This window comes from Ictalurus punctatus, chromosome 5 (assembly GCF_001660625.3).
Source record: "Ictalurus punctatus breed USDA103 chromosome 5, Coco_2.0, whole genome shotgun sequence".
In the NCBI taxonomy this organism is placed as follows: Eukaryota; Metazoa; Chordata; class Actinopteri; order Siluriformes; family Ictaluridae; genus Ictalurus; species Ictalurus punctatus.
Genome location: NC_030420.2, coordinates 18,802,027 through 18,810,277, shown reverse-complemented (window position 1 = coordinate 18,810,277; position 8,251 = coordinate 18,802,027).

The window sequence follows — 8,251 nt, the reverse complement described above, 5'->3', positions numbered from 1 at the left end:
TTTTAATGTGACAACACTGAGAAATGACACTTTGCTACAATGTAAAGTAGTGAGTGTACAGCTTGTATAACAGTGTAAATTTGCTGTCCCCTCAAAATAACTCAACACACAGCCATTAATGTCTAAACCGCTGGCAACAAAAGTGAGTACACCCCTAAGTGAAAATGTCCAAACTGGACCCAAAGTGTCAATATTTTGTGTGTCCACCATTATTTTCAAACACTGCCTTAACCCTCTTGGGTATAGAGTTCACCAGATCTTCACAGGTTGCCACTGGAGTCCTCTTCCACTACTCCATTACAAAATCACGGAGCTGGTGGTTATTAGAGACATTGTGCTCCTCCACCTTCCGTTTGAGGATGCCCCACAGATGCTCAATAGGGTTTAGGTCTGGAGACATGCTTGGCCAGTCCATCACCTTCACCCTCAGCTTCTTTAGCAAGGCAGTGGTCGTCTTGGAGGTGTGTTTGGGGTCTTTATCATGCTGGAATACTGCATACTTATCATGCTCTGCTTCAGTATGTCACAGTACATGTTGGCATTTATGGTTCCCTCAATGAATAGACGTATGAGTGCTGCCAGCATTGCTGCAAAGGTTGAAGGGGTGGGGGGTCAGCCTGTCAGTGCTCAGACCATACGCCGCACACTGCATCAAATTGGTCTGCATGGCTGTCGTCCCAGAAGGAAGCCTCTTCTAAGAGGTACTCACTTTTGTGAGATACTGTACATTTGGCCATATAGTATGCATGCAGGTAATTAATGTTCCATCTTCTCACAAATTGAAACGTTATAGTATGTAGCTAAAACAGATTTAACCCTTTCACAAACAAGTGTAAAAATGTACAAATTTACAGTTCTCTCCGGAACCACTGTTTTTGCTGTAGACTGAAGACATTTGTGTTTGAGATCAATAGATGAATATGAGAAGAGAATTTAGAATTTCAGCTTTTATTTCCTGTTATTTATATGTAAACAACATAGAACATAGCACATTTTGTATCAGACCACCCAATTTGTAGGCAAGCAAAAATAGTGGAACATGACTGACTGACAGGTGTTTCTTGTTACCCATGTGTGTCCTGTTAGATTGATTGTTAAACAATAAATAGCTCTGAACATCTACTCTTGGTTTTAGCTCAGTTTCACCTGTGAAGACTGCGTTTGTTGTTTAAAGGATAAGCCATTTTGAAGCTGGGAAAAGATGGCATAGCCAATTTCCAAAACAATTTGGAATGTCCTGAAAAAGAAAGAAACCACTGGTGTGCTCAGCAACAGACATCGAATGGGTCAGCCAAGAAAAACAACAGGTGATGATAGAAACATTGTGAGAGCTGTGAAGAAAAACCCAAAAACAGCAGTCAGTGACATCACCAGCAACCTCCACAAGGCAGGAATGAAGGCATTAAAATCCACCATTTGAAGAAGACTTTAAGAGCAAAAATATAGAGGCCATATCACAAGATGCAAACCACTCATGAGCAATAAGCATTGCCAGAAAGGCCAGATTGGAATTTGCAAAGAAATATAGAGATAGAGATAGGCCACAAAGGTTCTGGAACCAAGATGAACCTCTGCTAAAGTGATGGAAAGGCCAAAGTGTGGAGAAAGATAGGATCTGCTCATGATCCAAAACATAAAAGCTCATCCATGAAACATGGTGGAGGTATTGTCCTGGTTTGGTCTTGCATGGCTGCTTCTAGAACAGGCTCACTAATCTTTATTGATGATGATGGTAGCAGCGGAATGAATTCAGAAGTTTACAGGAACATTTTGTCTGCCAATTTACAGTGAAATGCATCCAAATTAACCAGGAGGAACTTTATCAAGACAGTGATCCAAAACACACTGTCAACTCAACAAAGGATTTTATCAGGGGGTGAAAAGTGAAAGGTTTTAGACTGACCAAGTCAATCACCAGATCTTACCCCAATTGAGCATGTATTTCACCCCCTGAAGAGGAGACTGACAGGTGAAAGCTCCCGAAACCAAGAACAACTGAAAGAGGATGTGGTAAAAGCCAGGAAAAGCATCACAACAGAAGAAACCAACAATACTGTGGTCAATGAGTTGCAGGTATTTACAGTCTCAAATAGAGTCACAACTTTCTTCTCAAATATACACACAAACCGTCCAATAATCACAACAAATTAATGTATCAGTGGCAAAAAAAATGTAATAAAATAGGTGAAAGCACAAAAAGTACTGAGCCATTAAATCTGTACATTTGTTGAAAAAAATTATATAATTCAGAACCCTGGTGTTCTATGATGTGTCCCTCTGGGGAACATTTCAAGGTTCTAATTAGAAACATAGAACATAAGCTTTCACTTTCAGAGAGGCTACAAGCAGAACCCCTGCAGAAAGCAGAAAGCTAGAGGTCACATTACACTATTCTGCTGCCAAAAGTTGGGAGCAAACATATCAGTTTTGTGCAAATTACTTTTCTTGCAATAACACACATGCAGAAATCTCCCTTGCTCATGTGCAGATTTGCTTTGCTTTTGCACAAAATGTGCACACATTTACAACATGCTTATTGATAATATTTAATACCTAAAATATCTTTCAACAAAATATTCCTCATAAAATTTATGCTTTATGCCTGTCCAAATACAAAACATTAAAAACATAATAACTGAGGCCTAATACAAAACAGTATTATTTGTGGAGTGGTCATTTGTGTAGTGGTGTGAGAACAACAAACTGCTACTCTATATGTCCAAGTCCAAGGAGTTGGTGGTGGACTATAGGAGAAAGAAGACAGTAACCCAGCCCATATTCATCAAGGGGGAGGAAGTCATGGTGGTCAGTGATTATAAATATCTTGGTGCCCACCTCAGCAGCAGACTGGACTGGAGAACCAACAGTGAGGCAGTCTACAAGAAGGGTATGACCAGTCTGTGGTTGCGAGAGTAGCATCAGAGCTGGTGATGCAAAGAAGCTCAATAAGCTAATCAGGAAACCTGGCTCCATCCTAGGCCACAAACTTGAAACCCTGGTGATGGTGGTGGACAGGCGGACAGTGGACAAAATTAAGAGGATCTTGGACAATAGCAAACACCTCCTCCATGTTACACTGGCCAAACAGTGGAGGTCCTGGTTATGGCAGCTTCACTGTAACAAAGAAAGATACAGTAATTCAGTAATAAGTACTTCTTGCCCACTGGTATCTGACTCTACAATGAGTCAACAGTAATGTTGGGTAGCTATGTGGACATTGGAGATGATGGACATATCTACTGAGTTTGCATACCCAGCTACTACATTGCATACTGCACAACAGTTTTTACTTAGGGTCACTGCACATTCTGACACACTCACCCCCACTTTACCTACTGTACATTTTTATACACACATTAACGAAACTGCTCATCACACATATCTAATTTACAGCTTTAAACCTGCCAACCTGTAATATATTTCATGCAGTTAATCTGTACTGTAACCTTAGTCTGTAAATAACTTGGAGAGCTATTTATATGTATATTTTTATTCCCTCCTATTTGTGATGTATATTGTGAGTTTATTGTGCATTTTAAAGTCTTGTGAACTTAAGCCGTAGCCCTCCTTGTTGATTTTGTTTTGTGGCTGCCATAATACCAAATTTCCCCTTGGGGATCAATAAAGTATTCTCTATCTATCTATCTATTAAACATTAACAGTAAATTAATGTCACTAGACATGTCACAAATCCTTCATAAAATGAAAACTCACACAATATCTGAGTGCTAATTGTTAGTGACTCTTATGTCCAAATATGACACAGTGTGCCATTTTGGCCAAAAACATGTAAAATAATTTCTGACATTTTCAGAAAGCAGCTTTACAGAAATATATAAATTCAGAATATAAAATTTAAATATATAAATCTGTCCCTAGGGAGCAAGCAAGAGGCAATGACAGCAAGGAAAATCTCCCTGAGATGCTATGAGGAATAAACCTTGAGTGGAACCACACTCAAAAGGGAACCCATCCTCATCTGGGTGACAACAAATAGTGCAATTATAAATAATTCCCTTATATAACTGTGTATTACATAGTCAATAAACTTCATTAAAGTTTTCATATGAAGTCTGTTTTTTTTTTGTTTTTTTTTTGGAAGTTATCAACTGTTCACTGATGGAGACTTGAGTGCAAAACTGTTCATGCAGTCCTAAAGCTATCATATTAACTACAGTCCAAAGCCATAGTCATGGTTTTTAAGTAGTACCATCCACACAGTAATCTCATCTTTAGGCTGGCCATCTTCATGGACACTTTGAACTCAATTCAACTCAACAGGGACAATCTAGAAAGCCTGAAGTGGCATGTAGTTTTCTTACAGTTGGGACCAAAAGTTTACATACACCTAGGCTCAAGATATTCAATCTCAGTTTTTCTCCATACATTTTATCCATCCATTTTCTCTACCACTTATCCTACACAGGGTCACGGGGGAGCCTGGAGCCTATCCCAGTGAACTCAAGGCAAAAAGTGGGGGACACCCTGAATGGGGGACCAGCCCATTACAGGGCACAATCGCAAACATTAAAGACAATTTGGAAATGCCAATCAGATTACAGTACATCTCTTTGGACTGGGGAGGAAATCCCTGAAGCACACAGAGAAAATGCAAACTATGCACACAGCACAGAGGTGGGATTTGAACCCCCAACCCTGGAGATGTGAGGCAAGCATGCTAACTACTGAGCCACTGTGCTCCCCCACACATCATATTACCATTAGGGCATCTATTTTATATACAAATCACTCCTCTTTGGTTTTTATTATCATTTTCCATACTGTCCAAACTTTTTCGTAATTTGGGTTGTATGTTGTTGTTGTATGCATGGGTTTCCACTGGGTTCTCGGGTTTCCTCCTACCTCTGAAAAGTTGGTTGAGGGTTCAGTTCTCACCTCTACTCTGTGTGTGCACAGTTTGTTCTTCCCATTCTTTGGGGGTTTCCTCAAGATACTCCAATTTCCTCCTCAGGCTCAAAAACATGCATTGTAGGCTGACTGGCATTTCCAAATTGTATGTGTGTGTGTGTTGATGATTTTTCCCGGAATTCCGTATCCCAGTTTTACGTGTTCTACCCGCTACTCTGTCAACTGATAGAGCTTGTAGAATTACTTTATCTTACCTTCTCAGGAGGTGGAATCTTCATACCGCTGGGCTCGAGAACCCTTGAAGTCCTTTCTCTTTCTCTAAAGAAGTTGGTAACAAAGGAGTCTTACTCTTGAAGTAAGGTATACGAATCGTCCTTTATATGGACTTCGGTTTATTAAAGAACAAAAGGATTACAATTATCTTAACTCAGAATATAAACAAAAATAAAATAAAGAACAACCTTAGACCACGCAGGATCTGAATTGTGGTTTTCTTTTTACAAGAACTTAAAACGACCAAGTCTTCACCCGAGGAAGTGGCAACTCAATGCTTGCTTATCCTAAATATTTATACATTTTTTCTATTGCAGTTTCAGGTGCTAGGGTTTAAGCTGATGCTGAAAATATCATGCGGTTATGTGCGCCAGCTCGCTTTATTAAAGGTTACAGGATGCGGTTATGTAAGCTAGCTTGCTTTCTTAAGAGAATAATAGAATGTAAAAGGTCAAGAGATTGTGGTATAGAGCACTAGCTTTAAAGCTGTGTGTGTGTTGAAAAATCAGGATGCATGTTTTTCATGGTTCAGTGGTGTGTTTCAGTTTTATATCTATGCGTTCTATCAATTTCTCCAGTGCATCCACCTGTCTAGTAAAAGCAGAGGGTCTCGGTCCCTCAAGACAGTTTTGCGCTACTTTTTTCATTTCTTCTGTGTACCTTTGCCCGTATCTCTGATTTAATTGCCTAATGCCTTCAGCTCTCCTATATTTAGCATGGTTCCCTAACATTTCAGCTTCAGCCCTCTTTTGATTCAAGACACTCAGTATACTATCACATTCTTTCACTAAACAATCATTTTTCAATATTAGTTTTTCAGTTCTCTTCACATCCAGCGTGTCGAATTGTAAATCTCCTCCATGTTGCTGGGTACCTCGGGACTGGCTTTTCCCTTTTCGCCTTTTTGGCCCTCTTTTTCTACTGACGTGGTTGTGTTTCCCCGGGCTGTCAAGGTTGAGGGTCTTTTCATAGTTCAATCATAACACATATTCCAAGGCAGTTATAAGATATAATATTAACATAACATATTATATCAGCTTGTATTTACATTAAGCAAGAAATAACGGCAGAGCTGAGGCTACAAATTTCTGAGATCTAAATCTCCAACAACAGTGTGTGTGCGTGTGTGTGTGTGTGTGTGTGTGTGTGTGTGTGTGTGTGTGTGTGTGAGTGATTGTGCCCTGCGATGGGCACCCATCCCTGGGATAGGCTCCAGGCTCCCTGCGACCCTGTGAAAGATAAACTTTACAGAAAATGGATGGATGGATAATTCTGCTTGAAATTCAATGTTCATAATGAACAATTTATTATCACATTCCACATAAGAGTTTTAAAAGATTCAAAGATACTGATCTGCCAAAGTCTGGTGAAACTGGAGAAATTTATAATCTCTCTCTTGTAGCACTTGTGGAATGCAAGCAATGTGGACTAGAAAGTTTACCAACCTGCACAAGAGGGCACTACACCAAAACATGTCAATATGTAGAAAATTATGTATGCATAATACTAGGCTTGTAAAAATTTATTGCAAGCCTACTGACATTTTATGCTTTTTTTGGGTCACCATTTACAGATATCTTTTTTACAGATATAATTTACCCAATTTTGTCATTCTTTCTGACTGTAGCCTATATATATTTGAATAGTTTGTACTTGCGAAATGTGTTACAACTAGGCTGGGAGTATATACATAAGAGTAGATTTGATGCTAGTATTTCTGTAGGATGTTACTGTTCTTTCATATTGTGGCCTATGATTTGTTTTTATTCATAATCTCAACATATCGTTGAAAGTCAAATTCTTTGGTGTTATAGATGTGCTGAACAATTCTGCTTTCATAGTTTTAAGGGGGGGGAGTTTGCTGTAGAAGGCAGAACAGAGCAGGCACTCAGTAGCTCACTGAGGCCTTTAGGGTACCTCACAGCAAATTAGACTCACACAGACTTGTAGATACAGTAGATATAGTCATTTCAGGTAGCCTTAATACAAGCACAAAGTCAGTCAAGTTGATAGAAGTTTATATGGATTAAGTGCTGACTTGCAGTGCAGGTTAGGCTAGTCAAGAGAGCCGCGAAATATACAGCAAGGTGAGTACATTATGCAAATGCTTTAATTATATATTTGAGTGACTGATTACTTCATACTGTACATTAAATAGCTATATTTAATGCATATAATATGTGTTTAATATGTGTGTAAACTAAAATAAGTGATCTGAGCCCAGATTCCTAATTTGAAGAATGTAGTAGGAAGAATGTCTTATGATTGTTAGTGAAGGAAGATTGTGGGAAACGTTTGATTTTGAAATTGGACAATGATTATTACTGTTGGAAAAAGAAACAACCACTAGAGATAATTGGCTAGAAATTCACTTGATATTCCTAAAGAGTAATTTTAAGCCCCATGTCCTCAGACTTGCTACTCTGGCACAAACTGCTATACTATTAAATTCAAAGTGCATGTAAATTACAGTTAGCTTGTAAAATTGTCCATTTATAATTTATGGTACATTTTAGAATGTTAACTGTTATAGTACCATAATTTCCTTTTTAGTGTGGTTTTATATCACATTTTTTAAAAGTAATTTTATGCGAAGGATATCTTTGAACATCCTGCTCCTTTCATATACAAAAACAGGACAATATTCATAACCACTCATAACCAAGCCAGAAGGTAGTACTGCAACTTTAAGCATAACTACAAATATGTGGATGGGCAATATGTATAAGCATGCACATTACTCTTACAACTGCTCCTTTATCAGCAGGGTGGTAGGTGATATACGTGAATAGGCTGTTTATGTTGGTGCTGAATTCTGATTCTTCAGGGTCACCCTAAAATGTTTCATTGCTCAAACTTTTCTAGCACCTAATGTTTATTGTTTATTTTATTTTTTACCCAGTAAAGAACATGAAATAAACTTAAAGATATTACACAAATGTTTTTAGAACATGCTGGCAAAAATATTTTGTCTATGTAATTTAAGTAACCACAGTGAAGCAGAAATTATCATAGCAAAATTCTAGTGCTTATGATGATTACAGCTCCATACAAGCTATTAAACTTTGTTGGTCTATTTTTTCTCAATAGTGATATAAATAGATTTGGA